Here is a 19,567-nt window from a genome sequence, read left to right on the forward strand (position 1 = left end):
TCTCAGCATCTTATTTGGGTATGACCTAGCTCTTCAATAAGCTTCTACTGTTTAACTTCATTTAGCACAGTTCTTCAACTTATCAAATTTATGAAGAGATTATTTTCAAGTTTGACATTCCTAAAGCATAATTATTTCTAAAGAGTTCACCCCAAACTTATCTTGTCTCCTTTATAGTGTATTTATAAGAATTTCATCATACCAAGTTAATTTTTTATTGTTGACAAACTCTGTAACAAAAATAAATGTATTGACCTTCATTAAACCTAGGTAAAATAAAAGACAAGTCTTTATTGATTAAACCAGCAATCTTAAGCTTGATGCCAGATGTTAATTTAATACTGAATACTTTCTAGATTTTTTGAACCTAAAATTCATTCTGGCCTGCTTCTTTCATATTTAGAAATATTTAGTTCATAAGCACTTTAAAGTAAATTAAACAGAGCTCTTTTATAAGTTTAATTTTGATAATATTTCCCAGAAGTAGAGACGTCTCATATGTGTAATGTGTACACAGAAAAAACTAGAGCTCTCATAGCTTCAGTTAAAAAAATTTAGTTATGAATCAGATATTGCAATGTAAACCTACTACTTTATAAATAACAGTTGGAATACATTAAAGTTGCGTGCTCAGACGAGCAAGGCTTCACTAGTCATGGAAAACACTTTAAGATTGGTATTTGTTCTTGATAAGCCCTTACCCCGAAGGAGGCTATGAAGTGAATTTTGGCCGAGAGACCCTTTGCAGAAGTTTTGAAACTCAGCAGGACCTTGTGGGGCCCTCTGGGTACAAATCCTTTCCCTGTCCCTTTCTTGTTGGTAGGAAATAAGCTTCCTTCAGCATTCTTGACTCTTCCCTGAGTTCCAAAGAGCAGATTGCAACAATTGCTTACCGGGGAATGAAGAAACAGAGGAGGGGCAGTCAAGAGACAATCATGCAGCGATAGAGCGATAAAGCGGGCTCCTGGTTCCTCCTCGAGGAGTATGCATGACAACAAAATGTTTGAGCTCTGCTGCAGAAACTCAGACCCCCACTTCAGGCTGAGCACAAGACTCACTGGGCACCACCCTTGACCTCACCACCGACCGATCAGAAGAAAGTACAAACCCTGTGGCCCTCAGCCCAAACTTTGCCTAGTAAACACTTCTCCCCCCAGACCATCTGGGAGTTCAAGGTGGTGCCTGTTCTCCGTACTTGGCCCTGCAGTGAACTGCTATTTGCTCCAAACTCTGATGTTTTGGGGTTTTGGCCTCCCTAGGCATCAGGCACAGGAACTTGCCCCCAGTCACAATTTAAAAGGGCCACTTTTGCCCTTTTTCCCCTTGGTTTCAGGTTCTACTTGCTTGAGCTAATTAGACCCAGTCTCAGGTCATTGTGGGCTGTACTTAACATTTCTCATTTGTAGAAATTAACAAGGCAAAGACAATTGCTTTTAATTCTCCAGAGAACTGTCACCTAAATGATATTTAAAAATTGATTTGCCGAACCATATCTTATTTAATTTGCCTTTGAGAGAGAATATGTTCTAAATTCTAGGGCTTTAGAGTTTAACTTAAGCATGTCTTCAAAAGCTTGCATAAGGTATTCAAGGCCCTCTTTCTGAGTGCACAAGTTAAACCCAAAGAAAAATCACTGATTTTATTACTATTAGCCCTTGAATATTAGCTCCCAGTTTTTACTTTATATGGTAAAGCTCAGGTTAGCCCTACTGGCTTCCTTTAGTATGTTTAATCGCTATTTCCTGAGGGTGAGATTATATGCCCTGTCTTATAATACCAACCAGGGGAAGCACTCCCCAGTGAAACAAGTCTACCCCCCAAAATATGATTAACCAAAACTCACAAGCTGATTTTTCTTATTTGTTTTAAACTAACAGTATTCCTAGGTCGACCATTCAATATGTATTTTTCACCCTTTAATTTCTTTTTTTAATAAGTACCAATAAAAGAGCTTTTTATAATGAGAGAGCTCTAAATGTTTACTCATTCCTAAGTCCTATTTAAAGATCCATCAACTGGCCATTAATGAGATATATCTTAATAGTGACTTAAACAATAGGGCAAAAGCCTTCCTCAGAAGAGAGTGCAAAGATGCCACCTAAATAAGATTCAGAAAGGTTACGTGTCAAAATAATTTAAGAAAGGCCTGCATTGTGCAGGCTAGCACAATGAAGGTTAAGATGGTGAAAAGCCCCTGAGAGTTGGCATGGCCAGACAAAGACTGCTGAGAACCCCAGTCTATTCAATTGGCTGACATATGTACACTATACATTTTGGATGGCAGAGACCAAGTTCTCAACACACACACAGATGATCAGGTAGAACATTACATTTCTTTTTTTTTTCTTTTTTTTTGAGAGAATTCTTCATGGATATTCTTTTTTCTTTTTTTTCATTTATTTTTATTAGTTGGGGGCTAATTACTTTGCAATATTGTAGTGGTTTTTGCCATACATTGACATGAATCAGCCATAGATTTACATGTGTTCCCCATCCTGATCCCCCCTCCCGCCTCCCTCCCCATCCCATCACTCTGAGTCATCCCAGTGCACCAGCCCTGAGCACTTGTCTCATGCATCCAACCTGGACTGGCGATCTGTTTCACACTTGATACGTTACATTTCAAAGACAGATGAAGAAAAACACAAACTACCCCTGGAGGGGCTTTTGTTTCTTTAAGGTCAGAATTTTGAAAGGATTTTTTTTTTTAATCAAGCAGGCTATTTTTAAAACTGTGTACGCAATAAAAGAACCCCATTATTAGTTGTAATCAGGACAAGACTTTCTTTAATTCCCAATTAAGTAAATACTGTAGGAACGTAGACCTGTCTGGGGTATTAGTTGGAGGCTGGCAATCTGTCATTCCTTTTTGTTTTGAAAACTTTATTCTGCATTCAGAGGTTGGTTTGTCAAAATAGAATTACTAGTGATGATCAGGTGGTGGGCCAATATACCACTTGTGAGCTTAATGCCTCCAGGATTTGCCCCAGAGTAGTTTCAGCTCCTCTTAACATGTCTCACGTTTTCCCTCTGGTGGTATAAGACCACCATGGGAGCTCATGTCCCCAGCAGAGCAAGCTTGAATGAAAATGAATGGATTTTCCTATAGGGACAGCTACGTGGCATGATGTCTTTGCCTCCACCACTCCTGTAAGTTTCTCAGTTGCCTGAGAAAGCCATTGCCAGCCAAGAGATGGCCCCTTCTTCAGAGCTGGAGACTCTCATGAGCTGTTGGTTTCATGCTGACGGATTCTATGACGGTAGGCAATTCAAGGAAAGACAGCAGGCCAGTCTTCCCCGAATCACCCAGTCCAACCCTGCTCAGTGTTCTTGCATCCGAGCAAAATCTCCCCAGACTTTCAACTGAGAATAAAACCCGAGTGTCTAAACTGAACAAAATCTCCCCAGTGCCTTCACTGAGGATGAAGCAGGTACCTCTTCTTGAAACTAAGTTTCAAGGACCACTGACTCCTCCAAAGAGGAGCTTAACACCGCTGCATAAAATTTAGCATCATTAACCAATAATAGGAGATCTGAAAACCAGAAGTGACTCACCAAAAGTCATCTGGACTCCCCAAGGAGGTGTTTGGGCCCAGAGGTCCCTGGTAGAGTTCAGGTGAGGGACTCTGCTCTGGGCTCCTTCATTTGGTTGCCAAAACTGTCAACTGGAAGAAAAAAATGCACAACCTTAAAGTTGAAAATTATGTTTTATTCAGTAAACTTTCTGAGGACTTCAAGACCAGGAGGCAACCTCTCAGATAGCTCTGAGGTGTTGCTTTGAAGAGGCAAGGGAAGAGCCAGGATGCATAGTTTTGCAACAAAAATCAAGTAGTTGAAACATCAAAAGATTGCCATTAATTAAGGAAAACCAGACATCTCAAGGTAATGAATTTAGCACTTGTCTACATATGGGAAGATGCGAGAATCTGGGCTCACTGAAATTATTTCTTTGATATGCACCTTATCTATTCCTATTCAGAAAGAACTGCCTTGTTCTTTCCCATCATAAGTCCCCTCAGGGCTCAGTGTCAGGGTGGTGGAATATGGCAGGCAAATGTTTTATTCACATCTCCCAGCATCTTCTCCATAGGTTTCTCTACTCTCCCAGAAGTCCAAGTTGTACCACACTCAAGCTCCAGCATGGTGGCAGACTAAAGTTTCAGAATATGTGAAAGCAGGCAGCTGTCTTCCCATCATGATTTTAAACTTTATTTAAAACTAAATTATAATAGCATTCGTGCAATACATATACAGCATAGGACTGATAAAAATGTAAACTCATATAAACATGGTCTTACAAACATTTCATCTTTTTTTAAACCTTATTCATGTACTTAAAATTATCCTAAGCTGCAGAAATGATATGGTAGAAAAGTTTCCATTAAAAAGTAATGAAGTGAGACTAAACCTGAACAATTTAAATGCAAGTTCTTCAGTACTGTCTTACCTTTTTCCCCTTTTACTGCCAATACACTACAGACTGCTTGTCTAGATTTTTTTCCTTACAGACACTATTATTTTTCTGTATGATCAATATCTAGATGAAATACCAAAATAAGTATGTTTTCCCTGGTTAATATCAAAATATATCCCTTGGCCATAAACATGAATCTACCTACATACCTTTACCAAAGTGAATAAGTTGTCAAAACTTAAAGTTCAAAATTAGTTTAACTTTGTTGCAAAAGTATATCCTGACTCCTCCCTTACCTCTTCAGAGCAGTCCTTCAACTCCAGGAAGAAATGACTCACACAGGGTCACTCAGTTGATCAATGGAAGTTCAGATACCTCCAGAACAGAATTCTTTGACACAGTGCTGTTCCCTAAAAAACAGTGCATTTCTGAACACAGCTGTCACAGCAAACAGTATGGCCTAAGGAACTTCATCAGTTCCCACAGAAATATTTACATAGCTGGGTTTGTAGCAGTTATTGGTAGTGCAACAGGAAGGACCTTCAGTTCTGTGCATCATACCTCCAAGAAAATTAATGAAATACAGTGAAATGGGATTAAAATTAGAGTTCAAAGACATAATACAAGAAAGTTTAGTGCTGTATAATATGTTTGAAAATCAGGGATGTCATAAATGACAATAGAGGAACAGTTCACTGAATCAATAGAGTGCTGTGGAAATGTAAGAATAATTTTCCAACAAGTATTTGAGGGCACGTAAAGACGGTTACAGGCTTCCTGGGTGGCTCGGTGGTAAACACTCCACCTGCCAATGAAGGAGACCTGGGTTCATCTTCCCTGGGAAGGGAAGGTCCCCTGGAGAAGGAAGTGGCAGCCCACTCCAGTAGTCCTGCCTGGGGAATCCCATGGACAGAGGAGACTGGCAGGCTGTAGTCCATGATACCACAAAAAAGTTGGACACAACTTAGTGACTGAACCAGTGCCTTGTTCAACAAAGGATGCGTATGGAATCTGAACCTTTGTTCTGCGGAAACATGGCAGGTCAAGTGTGGCTTCCAGGGTGGGCTTTAAGAGACCTTGTAACTTTTATGATCTCAGAATGCTTGCTCCTAGAATCCAGCCACCCTCTACAAAGCTCAAGCTGTGGTATAGAATGGGGACAGCCACATGGAGAGAGATTTTAGAAAGTGAGAGGGCATTTTGGATGCTCAGACCCCAGTGGATGCCGCCTAGAGTAGATGAACTTGCCCACCTGAGCCCAAGCCAATTTATAGAACCATTAGAAATAATAAGTTGTGAGTTTTGGGGCCACTGTGTTTTGGCGTGGCTTGTTTTGTAACAATGGGTGACTGAAAAGGTGGAAAAAATAAAAAACCCTGTCAATACAAATGCTTAGAAATGAGAGAGAAGCTGTAACAAAAATATTTTTAGAATACATAGCTCAGTAACATGAAAGCTATCGAAAATGAAGAGGAATTTGAGGCCAAAGCAATAATCTGGTGAGCTGAAGATGCAGCTGCCCCCAGGACTACAGTTTGGTTGCTGTGCAGATATAGACTCTAAGGCTAGAAGGTTGGGTTTTAATGCCCACCTGGACCTTGGGCCCCTCAAGGTAAGGAGCTGAAGTTGACGCCTCTACATAAATAAATCTGGGGTTCCCAGCTCAGGATGTTAACAAGAAGACTTGAGCTGGCCTAGGGTGCTCCATGGGGAAAGAAAAGGCCCCCATGGTAAGCAGAAAACATATATACACCATGTGTTTGAAACACAAATTTATGCCATCTAAAGTCATACAGTAATATACAAACCAAGAAGTTAATTTATACTTGATTATAGACCATTGTGACCCCCTGGGAGAGTCCGCAAATGGAAATGTAATGTAAAACTATCCTTCAGAATTCCTACTGAAGAAATAAATTTCCAAAGATGAGTTTATAAAACACACAAGGAAATGATCTATTATGAATGAGAGTTGATGGGTAAAATTGCAGGATGATTAGCACTACAAGAACTTGAGGGTAATGTTGAAGATTTCATAAAATAAATACCTTTAAGTGACAAAAGATAACAAGTAGACATAAAACTGTAAGAAAGCAGCAAACTATGAAAAATTAACAATTTGGAAAAAGCAAGTCAGTGTATAGCAATATAAATGACACATGAGGAGACATAAGGAATAGAAGCAGAATAACTAAGACATTCTTTGTTCAGCAAGAGCTCTAAAAGGAGATGTTGATAGTATTTGAAAGATACTGCCAAGGATTTATCAGAATTGATGAAAGTCAAAAAATTTGAGTTAAAAGAAGAATCATAAGTTACAAGAAGGGCATATTTAAAATAAATTCACAAGACTTTCCTGGTGGTCCAGTGGCTAAGACCCTGTACTCCTGATGCAGGGGAACCCAGGTTCCATCCCTGGTCAGGGAACTAGATCCCACAGGCCTCCCACATGCTGCAACCATGAGCTCGCATGCTGCAACTAAAGACCCCACATGCCACAATTAAAAGATACCGCACAACCACAGCAAAAATGGAAGGTCCTGCATGCTGCAACTAAGATCCAGCACAAACAAAACAAAATAAATTCACACTTATGCACTGCAGAACACCAACAAAGAGGAAAAATTAAAACAATTAAAGACTTAACCACAAATAAATAAGTATTGCAAGGACAGCAACTTCCCAAAATCAAGAATTTAGGTCAGAAGATAATGGAATAATTCTAAGTCTTCAAAACGTGGATGAAAATAATGGTCAACATAGAGTTCTTCACTAGTTTCAGTGTCATTTAAGAAAATGACATTTGTCATTTTCAGGAAAAAAGAAAGATTTGCTACTCACATACCTTTTCTCTAAAAGCTACCAAAGGAGGCACAACAGTAAAAAGAAAATTGAGCCCAGAGAAAAGAGTATGGTGTAGGAAACAATTGCAAGCCAAGGAAATGGTAAACACAAATGAAAACCATAATATATATTGATTACAAATTTGTAACAATATTAATGAATGCTTAAAAGACTACAATAATTATGTATATTTTATAATACACCACATAACACTACATACTTCCTTGTGTCTATTTGTAAATATATATGTGTGTAAAAGTATAAAAACATGCATGTTGTGGATTCACACTAATATCAGGATTCAGTAATCTCTGGGAAGTAAGAGATAATATACAGATAAATCAAAACTATCTGTAAATATTTTAATTTATCCATAATGTTTTATTTTTTTTAATAAAGATTGCAAGGAAATTTAAAAAATATTAACGCTAAATCTGAATGGTAAATATATTCTAGATATATTTACTGTTGTCCAATTTCCTTCATGTTTGCAAGTTTCATTATTAAAATTAATGGATTTATATATAGGTAGAAAGAGATAGAAAATATAAGAAAATACTGTGTAACATTAATTACAGAAGTTAGTATCAATAGAAGGATTATGCAGGATTCTTTGTCTACTTTTGGATACTTTAAACATTATCTACAATGAGCACTATACTGCTTTTCCAAACACATAAACACCTCAAAGAGTATTTTTTTAAAGATTCATAGGACACTAGAACAGAAAGTTAGCTCAGAGATCATCTCCAATTCATCCTTGATGAGATGTAATTTATGGTAACAGAAATCAGATCAATTGTTCGTTCCAGCAAGAGTAGGGTTCGTCACATCTGAGTCAGTTATAATGAAGTGGATGAAACTGGAGCCTATTATACAGAGTGAAGTAAATCAGAAAGAAAAAAAAACACCAATACAGTGTATTAACGCATATATATAGAATTTAGAAGGACAGTAACGACAACCCTATATGCAAGACAGCAAAAGAGACAGATATAAAGAACAGGCTTTTGGACTCTGTGGGAGAAGGCAAGGGTGGGATGGTTTGAGAGAATAGCATTGAATCATGTATATCACCACATGTGAAACAGATGACCAGTCCAGGTTCGATGCATGAAACGGGATACTCAAAGCTTGTGCACTGGGACGACCCTGAGGGATGGGATGGGGGGGAGGGGGGACGGGGTTTCGGGACGGGGTTGGGGGGGCACATGTACACCCGTGGCTGATTCATGTCAATGTATGGCAAAAACCACCACAATATTGTAAAGTAATTAGCCTCCAATTAAAATAATTTTTTTTAAAAAAGAGTAGGGTTCATAATTGAAATGAGAACTTTCTGGGGGCAATGGGAGTGTTTTATGTCTTGGTAGTGGTGTGGGTTAAATGCATTTTTCAAAAGACTGCAGTATACTTGTGATCTATGCATTTCCCTATAGGTTTTTCTAAAGCAGGATATCTTAGAGTTCTTTCACAAGTGGAGAACACAGCAGATGCCTACTTAATAAGTACGATCTCAAAGCAGTGAGATGACCATTCATGTCTGTTGCAAACCAGCAGCATGTACATTTTTACTGTTTCTATGTTGAGCCCTGGAAACTGGAACATGTGATAGGGCCAAGAAGAGAGGACCTATGGCTTCAAGATTCAGTGTTTCAAATAATACTTTGAAGACTTGAGTTAACCTCCCCCATCAGCAAGTTGTCCATGTTGCGTACCTTTATTAGCAATGATTTATATGGCCTTTGAAGATTCTCCATGCTACCAATGACAGCTCAGATATCCCAAGCTCTCTGATAATTTAAACATCTTTCTAGGCACGTTTAAAGGGTGAGAAACATTTAAATGGCTGTATTTAAAAGATACTCCTTGGGTGGGATGTTTCAAGAGAACAGCATTGAAACATGTATATTATCTAGGGTGAAACAGATCACCAGCCCAGGTTGGGTGCATGAGACAAGTGCTCAGGCCTGGTGCACTGGGAAGACCCAGAGGGATCGGGTGGAGAGGGAGGTGGGAGGGGGGACCGGGATGGGGAATACATGTAAATCCATGGCTGATTCATATCAATGTATGACAAAAACTACTGCAATGATGTAAAGTAATTAGCCTCCAACTAATAAAAATAAATGGAAAAAAAAAAAAAAAAGATACTCCTTGCTCAACCTGTGAAGACGTCTTTAACAAATGGCTTCTCCTTGTCTTCGGCAGGGGCACGCGATGAAGCAGAGGGACAGTGCGATGGCAGTGAATGACAGTCCTCAAGAGTGCAGGCCTCCTGGCCCCGGGGAGCTGCAGGAAGACGCCGGCGCACACGTGCTGTGCAGGCGGGTGGGGGTGGGGGGAGGCGAGTCCCACCGAAGGACGGGGAACCCTTTGCTCTCATTTCTCCAGCTGCATTTTGTTCTGTTTACCCGCAGAAAGGAAAAAAAAAAGAAAAAAAAGAAAAAAAAAAGTTTTCTTTCATTTGGTGGGGGACCCACGTGAATGCAACTTTCAGGCGCTATCCCTGTCGTTTCTGTCTTTTCTTCTCCCAAGTCCGCCCCGGGGTCGCAGTGGCACGTGAAACACACAAGTGTCTTCTGGTCCCTGTCTGCTTTCTCGGTTATTTCACAAAGCTGGTTGGTACAGTGATTTCTTCCAAAAAAAGAGAGAGAGGAAGGTGACTGATAAGGTGCATTTGAGGAAACATCAAACCCTCTATCAGTAGAATCCACAGAGGAAGGAGGCAGGACAGAAAGTGGGCAAAACCCTCAGAAATCGCTTGGAAAAAGGTCAGGATGATTGGTTGCAAATGGTCTTTTATTCAGGGATTCCCAAGGTCCAGCACTGTTCCATGAGGCTCTAAGGAGGAATATGAAGGCAGGGTTTAATCCGGAGCAGACCACAGAGGCATAACAAGGAAGGCGGATGGACCCTGGTCTCCTCCTTGATAACAAGACGGCAAGTGCAGTTCTTGTCTGACTTTCAGCAGAGCTCACCTGGTTCAGGAAGCCTTTAACTGTGTCTTTCCCTCAGGGAGAAGTGATTCCTTGGGACACAATTCTAAGGGCACTTTCCTAGGCGTTTTAGTTGAGAGGGAGACTGCTGCATTTAGAATACAAAAAGTTTTCCTTGAAATCTTCATACATCTGCTTTCCATAAAAGGACATCTTGTTTTTACCCAAGGACTGATGACCCAGAGAGCAGATTCTCGTTTGAATTTGGAGGCAATTAGAGGCCTTGCTTGCACTTCTGGCTCCCTGGTTTGCATTTAAATGGTGCGCTTTGTTCACGCCAAGTTCAAGACTAATTTGATGGCCGTCCTCTCCCCCAGCAGGCATGGAAGGGAAGCAGCGGGACTAATAAGCCAAGATGTCCCTGGTCCAGTGGGCACAAGGGATTAAGGGTGTGGGAAGACGTCAGAGGTTGTCACAAGCATCGTCCCAGAGCCAACAGGATAGAACCGTCAGAAGGCAAGAAGACTGCCTCCCCGGCTCTAAGAACAGTCTGCTCGTCCCTGTGGAAACTTCCATTATTTCTTGCATATCTTTTTTTTTTCCCCTGGTTTTTGTTTTTTAATTTTTTTACACCGGTATATTGGTTTCTGCCGTACAACAGCAGCAATCAGCCGTAATTACACATATACCCCTCCCTCTGGCGCCCCCATCCCCTGCCCCCATCCAGCCATCTGGGTCATCACAGAGGCCAGACTGAGCTCGCTCTACCATGCTTCCCTTCAGCTGTCTGTTTTGCACACAGTACTTATATATGTTGATGACACTTTCTCCATTTGTCCCCCCCTCCATCTTCTTAAACCCATCTTCCTTATGAGGGCTTTAGGGCTTTCCTTATGTAAGTTAACTGCATATTTTTTTCTTAGTAGAGGGAGAAAAGGAATGGATCAAATGGAGCATTTCTACAATAATCAGGGGCTCTGCTTTCTACGTATTTCATGGAGGTCTTCAGTTTTGCTCCTTCCTCTAAAGAAAATTTCACTTTCTTGTCTTCCTATGAATTTGGTTTTGGCTTTTCTGAACTTGTTGCCTTATTTGATGGCTTATTTGGTCTCTTGGAATAATAAGTTGTATTTCTACCTGTGTAATATGTTTTAACACCCTCTGTTGTGTTGTTATTTTTAAAGTGGCTCATCAACCTAGCAGTGACATTTAAGTGACGTCATGATTCTGGAACAGCTGTTTCCCCTTCTGCCATTATCCCCCAGTTTGATACAGAAACTATATGTGCTCTACTCCCATTAGACACTGCTTTCTAGAAAACCAAGGAAAAGCCTCATTTTAACTAATCCAAGCAATGATGCCACGGGAATACAGACAGCTTCTATATTTCACATCATCTGTATGACTTAGCTGACAGGCGCCATCGTTCTTGTGAAGTGTTGGGTTGGCCAACATGCTCATTCAGGTTTTCCATATGATGTAACAGAAAAACCTGAACGCACTTCTTGGCCAACCTAGCACTTGACAAGAGCAATCTACCAGGAGGACATATTTCCTGTGACACCCAAGCATGAGGGCTACTCACGCTGAGTGATGAGTAACAGTGGAAAACAACGTGAGGTGGCAAGAAGGATGGGGATTTTTTTTTTTAATGGACAAAGATCTAATGTCTCTGGCAGGAGCAGTAGGGATCAGAAGTGTTTCTGTCCTGGTGTTCCTTTTGATGTCAATGACAGCCATTCATTCAGTTTTCAATGTGGGTGGGTATCAATGAGATGAAGGAGTTCTCTGCCTGAAAATTATAGAAAAAGAAAATGGGCTCTGCATCTGGGACACTGAGTGAGGAGTAAAGACCATCAACCCTGCTCCCGAATTGGTTTACACTCCACTTTATGATTAGACTGTGTTTTCATTTTTTCCCTCATTCTGCTTTTGGGTTGCTGTTTGGCTAGAAGATTTTATGCTTTAGAACAAACAATGAAGCAAATTTCTATTTCAATAGTAAAACATTAAAAATCGAGCTTTTGGCCACACGGAAGATACCCACAACGCAGGAAACCTTTATCTCACTGGTGCTGTCATTGTACAAACTGTGCAATGGAAAATTTGCCAGACTGATTCATTTTCCGAACATGAATTCTGGACGTCAGTTTCCAACCACACTCAAGCCAGGCTAGATGACTCAAGGGTTTATAGGAAGGAGAGTAGGAGGCAAATAGCCCCTTATTTAAGTCCTGTTTGCATACAGAGGATGGAGGTGGGCTTTCCACATAATAGCTCTATTTAAAAAGGTACTCATTGTAGGAGAGACAAAGGGTCTGTCCTCTAGCTGGTAACTACTCAAGTGATGGACAAGCCTTCCTTCACAAAAGCTTACAAAGAAGGCATCTGAAACACAGTCTGTGACATTGGGTCACCTATTAGTCATCGCAGCTAATTGTACATCTTTCTATGAAACACTGAAAAGCCTCTTTGTGAATTAATACAGCTCTGCTTGATGCACTCGATTTGAAATAACATTTTTCTGTATGTGGTGCATGTCAGCTTTGCTTTGAAAAATAACAAAGTTAGCAGAATATGTTCAATATATTTTCTTGGGGAATAGGGTTTTTATCATACGATTCATTAAGGATTTGCCTTACCCTGACATTTGTGATATAAAGGAAAATCAGAAAAAAAGTAATTTTCTTGATCAAGATATGTTTTTACTTAATGCAAATAAATGTAGTCTGTTGCTTGCAAGGAAAAAAAAAATGTCTTCTGAGATCTGGTATAAACTGCTAAATAGAATAATACGTGCCTCTTTTGTTAAACCAGCATTTCAGCACTGGACTGCTTCTGAATATGTTTGTTTCTTTTCATCTGTGCCATACACTAAGAAACTTAAACAACTGTTGCCTTCATGCTATATTTGTTAGAATATGAATAAAATTTGTTTGAGAGGATAAGGTGGAATTATCCGTGTTTTGTGAAATTTGTTCCTTGACTGTGAGCAGTTAATGACTCAAAACTGTTCATTTAACAGCAGATATCTGGTTGCAAATATGTGTATTTAAAATTGCCCCTGCAAGTCAACTGTAACTTTCCCTACTAAGACTGATCAATGGTGTGCCCATGTTTTTCAAAATTAAACTATACAGAAGTTTGAACAGACATAAAACCTAATGTATAATTTTTCTCTGAATGCTAAGTAGTTAATTACCCTAGCAACAGCCTCTGAGGTGAAGATATACATTGTTGAGATAAAGCCAATGGTTCCGTGAACACTGGCCCATCCTATAGAACCCATCGTCCACTACTGGAATTCTTTTTGAGCATCTTTTATGTCACATAGCCAGCCTGGCTATGTGACAGCTGAAACCACTGTCCTCCTCAGCCTCCTGTTGACAGAATTATGACTGAATTACAAAATTGTTAAGACACTGGCAATGGAGCTGCAAAAACCGCTGTGGGAGAAACTCAAAGTTCTTTTGAAAATGGAAATCTGTATTCCATCATGTTTAATTCCCTCTATCTCCTACAGAGGAAGAGCTATCAAGTGTATTGTTCTAGAAGGCAATAAAGAAGGTTGGCCCTTTTATCCAACAAAGCCAGAAGCTTAATAGTTAAAGCAGAATCAGGTTTTTTAACCTGCTGTACCAAAGGGGCATTTTTTCAGTAATAAACGAGTCTGATGAGAAGAAAATTGTAGGCAGGACAGTCTTCTCTCACAATGGGCAGCCCCAACACAAATACTTCAAAGTGGCAGACAGATGATTTGACATGATGCTAGCTTGGCCAAATACAGTTTGTTGTGTTTTTAAATCTACATTCAATTTTTCATCTCTTTGCCCATCACTTATGTTTCTCCCCCACTTCTGCCCCTTTACCTTTAAAAGATGTCACTGAAGAGCATTTAAGTTTGCTGGTTTAAGTTTAGTTTAAGTTTAGTCTCGAGACTAAAAGGGTAATGATACTCGTTTATACTGTTCTTGCCAGAATTCTGGCCCAGCGTGGGGGTTTGAGAAACAAATACCTCCGTTCCTTGGTTTGAAAGATAGAAATACGAATGCATCCCCTGAACTCTCTTCCAAATTTAAACATGAATAAAATGCCAAGATATTCTACTCTGCCATTGAGAAATGCACTTTGTAAATTGCTTGCCTTATATTCTACTTGAAACTGTAGGCAAATATCCCTTTTTCCAGCTCAAGACTCTCCACCAAATGAATAAACAGTCCTTACCTCTGAGTAAGAAATATGAAATCCTTTCTACTAAAATCAGATTGATTATATTATTTGCAGTTGAAGATGGAGAAGCTCTATTCAGTGAGCAAAAACAAGACCTGGAGCTGACTGTGGCTCAGATCATCAACTCCTTATGACTGGAAGATCAAACCAATCAATCCTAAAGAAAGTCAACCCTGAATATTCATTGGTAGGACTGATGCTGAAGCAGAAGCTCTAATACTTTGGCCTCCTGATGTGAAGAGATGACTCACTGGAAAAGACTCTGATGCTGGGAAAGATTGAAGGCAAAAGGAGGAGAGGGTGGCAGATGATCAGATGATTAGACAGCATTACCAACTCAATGGATAAGAATTTCAGTAGACTGGGAGATAGTGAAGGACAGGGTAGCCTGGCATGCTTCATCCACGATGTCCCAAAGAGTCAGACACCACTTAGTAAGTGAACAATGAACAACCTTTGGGTAGGAAATATGAAATCCTTTCTACTGAAGTTGACTTAAATTTTGCCCCTAAGGACCCATGAGGATGAGAGAAAACTATTTTATAAAATTTAGAGAAATGGGCAGTTTGCCATTTGCACACAAAATACTAACACTTGGTATAAATCTTTTTAAGCAGTTGTTTCTCTGGTAAGAGAGTGAATCTGTGACTAAATCAGAAAGGGGTATAGCCCTATTTCTTGGGTAAGGTGCACAGGAGGAATAGATTTAGAAGGGGATAGAGAATTATACCAACAGGCACTTCCCTTCACTGGGGGAGGAGAACTCTTCCTTGCCCCACTGAAACTGGACTTTATATAACTTGCTTCAGCCAATGATATGTGGGCAGAGATAGCATATGTCATTTCAGGCAGAAGCTTAGATTCATGCTCATTTTTCTCCTCTACCAAAATGACCAGCAACTTCTCAGATAGGCTGCACTGTCAGCCTAGAACCTGGAGTGAAGAAGATGTGAAGTTGAGTTTCAGCCAAGTTACACTGAGAAGGTGACAGGAGTAAGAAGGAAATCTGTGTTTTGAGATCTGGGCACCATATTACCCAAGCCTAACCTAGCCTATTCTAACTGATATGTCCGCCATTAAAGCTTTTAAATAAAAAGTCCAAGGAGTGGCATGATCTCACTTTCCAGTCTCATCTGTCAAACTGGCTCCCAAAACTGGCCATACAATGACCTTCTATCCATTCCCAGAACTGGCTAAATTCATGTTCATCCTTGAGATCTCAGCGGTGATGTCACTTCTTAGAGGTGCCTTCCCCAGCTACCTTATATCAAAGGAGATCCCCCTTCCCAATGTCCTTACCTACTGAACGCCATATTTGCTACGTCAGAACAGTTAGAATTATTTGTAATTGTTTGTTTACATGAGAGAAACAAATATTCCTATGTCTCAACTCAGGTGGGCAATATAATGCAACTTTCTCCCACACACACCCCCCAAAAATATGAGCTTGCCTTATTTCTAAGCTTCTATCCAACTGGTTAGAGGTGATCGTGGGAAAAGAATTTAATTGCTCAATAAAAGGTATCTCAGTCTTTTTCAGTTTAAAATGCTAATTTAGGGATAAATATTTAGTGAGATCCGAGGTTTAAATGCCTTCCTGAAGCCACTTCTTGACACCAAAATTACTGTGCCCTACCCAACTGACCCATGTAGATGAAGGCCTTTCTTCTAATCACTATGCAATAAAACTAGCAACAAAAACTGAATTTTAACCATGATAAAATATCTTAAATGCAGTTTCCTGATTTTTAAGACTTGCTGGAAACAGATACCATGATTCTATACATAGAAAAATCCTAAAGATGCTATGAGAAACTACTAGAGCTCATCAGTGAATTCAGTAAAGTTGCAGGATACAAAAGTAATACACAGAAATCTCTGTATTCCTATACACTAACAATAGAAGATTAGAAACAATCCCACTTACCATTGCATCAAAAAGAATAAAATACCTAGGAATAAACCTACCTAAGGTGGCTAAAGACCTGAACTGTGAAAACTATAAGATGCTGATGAAAGAAATTGAAGATGACACAAACAGATGCAAAGATATACCATGTTCTTCTATTGGAAGACTCAATATTGTCAAAAATGACTATACAACTCAAGGCATTCTACAGATTCAGTGAAATCCCTGTCAAATTACCAATGGCATTTTTCACAGAATTAGAACAAACAATCTTATTCATGGAAGCACAAAAGACCAAACAATCTTGAAAAAGAAAAACAGCTGGAGAATCAGGCTCCCTAACTTTAGACCATACTACAATGCTACAATCTTTAAAACAGTGTGGTACTGGCACAAAAACAGAAATATAGATCAATGGAACACCATGCAAAGTCCAGAAACAAACCCACACACCTATGGTCAATTAATCTAAGAGGAAAGAAGACTGTACAATGAAGAAAAGACATTCTCTTCAATAAATGGTGCCAGAAAAACTACAGAAACCCATAAAAAATGAAATTAGAACATTTTTTGATACCACACACAACAATAAACTCAAAATGGATTAAAGACCTTAACTATAAAATTCTTAGAGCAAAACATAGGCAGAAATTGTTGCTGTTTAGTTACTAAGTCATGTCTGACTCTCTGCAACCCCACAGACTGCAGCATGTCCGGAAAGGGAGTCCTCCTACACTGTTGGTGGGAATGTGGATTGGTACAGTCACTACTAAGAACAGCATGGAGATTCCTTGAGACACTAAAAATAGAACTACCATATGATCCGGGAATCCCACTCCTGGGCATACATCCAGAGAGGAACATGGTTCAAAAGGATACATGCACTCCAGTGTTCATTGCAGCACTAACTACGATAGTCAAGACAGGGAAGCAACCTAAGTGTCCATCGACAGATTAATGAATGAAGCAGATGTGGTATATATATACAATGGAATATTACTCAGCCATAAAAAGAATGAAATAATGCCATTTGCAGTAACATGGATGGACCTGGAGATTATCATTACTAAGCTAAGTAAGTCAGACAGAAAAAGACAAATATATGATATCACTTATATGTGGAATCTAAAAAAAAAGATACAAATGAACTTATTTAAAACAGAAAGACTCACAGACTAGAGAATGAACTTATGATCACCAGGGGGAAATCAGGAGAAATAGATTGGGAGTTTGGGGTTGATATGTACACATTGCTATATTTAAAATAGATAACCAATAGGACCTATTGTATAGCACATGGAACTCTGCTAAATACTCTGTAATAACCTAATTGAGAAAAGAATTTGAAAAAGAATAGATACATGTACAACTGAATCACTTTGCCATATACCTGAAACTAGAACAACATTGTTAATCAACTATATGCCAATAGAAAATTTTTTTAAAAAAATTTAAGAGTTGCTAAAAAAAATAAAAAGCAATTTCCTAAATACTTTGTCAAGGAGGATATCAAGAATAAAATGATGGACTATTTAGAATATAAAAACAAACACTAAACATACAAAATCTAGGATAAAACTAAAAGCTATACTTGGGGAAAATTCAGTCTGAAATGTTCTAATCACTTAAAATAGTAAAAAAGGAGAAAACAAAAGCATTCAAATTTAGATTTTAGAAAACAATCCAAAGAAAGTGAGGAATACATACAAGCAAAATGTTAAAATAAATCTATTGGTTCTTTGAAGAGACATTAAAATACATAAATTTTCAGCAACTATCACAAGTAATTTCAAAAGGATAGCAACATAGGAAATTTAAGTACAATTAAATTTTATACTAACTATATAACCAATAACAACCTAATGATAATGGATTTTTTTAAAGTAAAAATGCAACAGGAAGCAGAAAAGCTACATAAAACAAATTCATGGCACATATGAGAAAAGATATCAAAAAAGCCCCCAAGCTAACTACCTGTGTTTGTGTGTCTATTCATCAAAATAGCATGTGTAGGGCTTCCCTGGTGGTTCAGTGGCAAAGAATCTGCCGGCCAATGCAGGAAACACCAGTTCAGTCCCTGTTCCAGGAAGATCCCACATGCCGAAAGCAACTATTGAGCCTGTGCTCTAGGGCCCAGGAACCACAATTTATTGAGCCCAGGTGCCACAACTCCTGAAGCCCACACAAGGCAGCCAAGAGTATCCCCCACCTGCCACAACTAGAGAGAAGCCTGCACAGCAATGAGGACCCAGCACAGCCACAATGAATGAACTTTTAAAATAGCACACACAAATTATCAAAAGCCTAGGAATGACCACAGGTAATACTCTCAATTTTCTTTAATGTCATAGCATTTTCATAATTGAATCATATGGTGTACCCCTTTTTTCATTTGGTTGTGTCACAAGCATATTCTTGTCAAGCAAGGATTTTCCAGTCATCTAATATCACTTCATCTTTTTGCCTGAGTTTATATGATCACCTCCCTATTCTATGATACTTGATGGTTTTTCCTATTCTAAATGCAACTGTAATGAACACTATTGGTCAGAAACTGTTATCTTCATCAGGGTACATTCCAGAAGAGGACTGCTGGGATTCAGGAACACTCAGTACTTATCACCAAGTTACTTTGCAAAGCTGCACTGCTAGCAATTAGAAAATGAGAATTTCTATTTGGTACAACCCTCAGTGATCTTTAGGGTCATACAAACACTGGAACTTAAAAATAGTGTGAAATATGACTTGTTATTATCTTAAATAACATTTCTTCACTTCCTAGTAAGGTTGGACAGATTTCTGTCAGCTATTTGTACATAGTTCCTGATGAGAAATTCATCTGTTCATGATATTTGGTTATCTGTCCATTGGAATTTTGATTTTTCAACAGATATTTCTGCACTATTTCTCTATGAAGGTATCCTTTGTCATATTTCCTCCATGTAACCTCCTACTTCTGCTTTGTTTTGCAAGTCTGACCAGGACATTTTCTGACATGCAGACTTCTTTTTATGCTTTGATGCTGTCAAGTCTTTTTCCCCTTGGACTGGCTTTCATCGCTTCTGTAGCTGACATTTATTATTTTTGCTTGCTGTGCATTCCTGTTTCTTCAAGTGATGAAGCTTTCCAGTTTGGTAGAAAACTTTGCATTTTCTGAAACTGACCTTTCAACTCTCCTCTCTAGAAGGGACAGACATGGATCCAGACTAGCCAATTACAGGATTTAATATT

The 19,567-nt window shown here is 39.1% G+C and overlaps 1 protein-coding gene and 1 long non-coding RNA gene across 5 annotated transcripts in view; one reads left to right on the plus strand and one right to left on the minus strand.

Annotated features, from left to right (window-relative positions):
• The window catches only part of LOC139036545 (uncharacterized), a 41,895-nt gene extending 34,262 nt beyond the window's left edge, over nucleotides 1-7,633 (minus strand). Inside the window, exon 1 of the long non-coding RNA XR_011489324.1 lies at nucleotides 3,556-7,633. This is a non-coding gene — a long non-coding RNA (uncharacterized lncRNA). The remainder of the gene's footprint in view (nucleotides 1-3,555) is intronic.
• MACROD2 (mono-ADP ribosylhydrolase 2) overlaps nucleotides 1-13,152 on the plus strand; it is a 2,170,814-nt gene extending 2,157,662 nt beyond the window's left edge. For all 4 annotated transcript variants that reach the window (XM_070471908.1, XM_070471910.1, XM_070471909.1 and 1 more), the window contains one exon: nucleotides 9,470-13,152. The gene's annotated coding sequence lies outside the window, so the exon portion shown is untranslated. The remainder of the gene's footprint in view (nucleotides 1-9,469) is intronic.
• The last annotated feature ends 6,415 nt before the right edge of the window (nucleotides 13,153-19,567 follow it).

This window comes from Odocoileus virginianus, chromosome 9, assembly GCF_023699985.2.
Source record: "Odocoileus virginianus isolate 20LAN1187 ecotype Illinois chromosome 9, Ovbor_1.2, whole genome shotgun sequence".
NCBI lineage: Eukaryota > Metazoa > Chordata > Mammalia > Artiodactyla > Cervidae > Odocoileus > Odocoileus virginianus.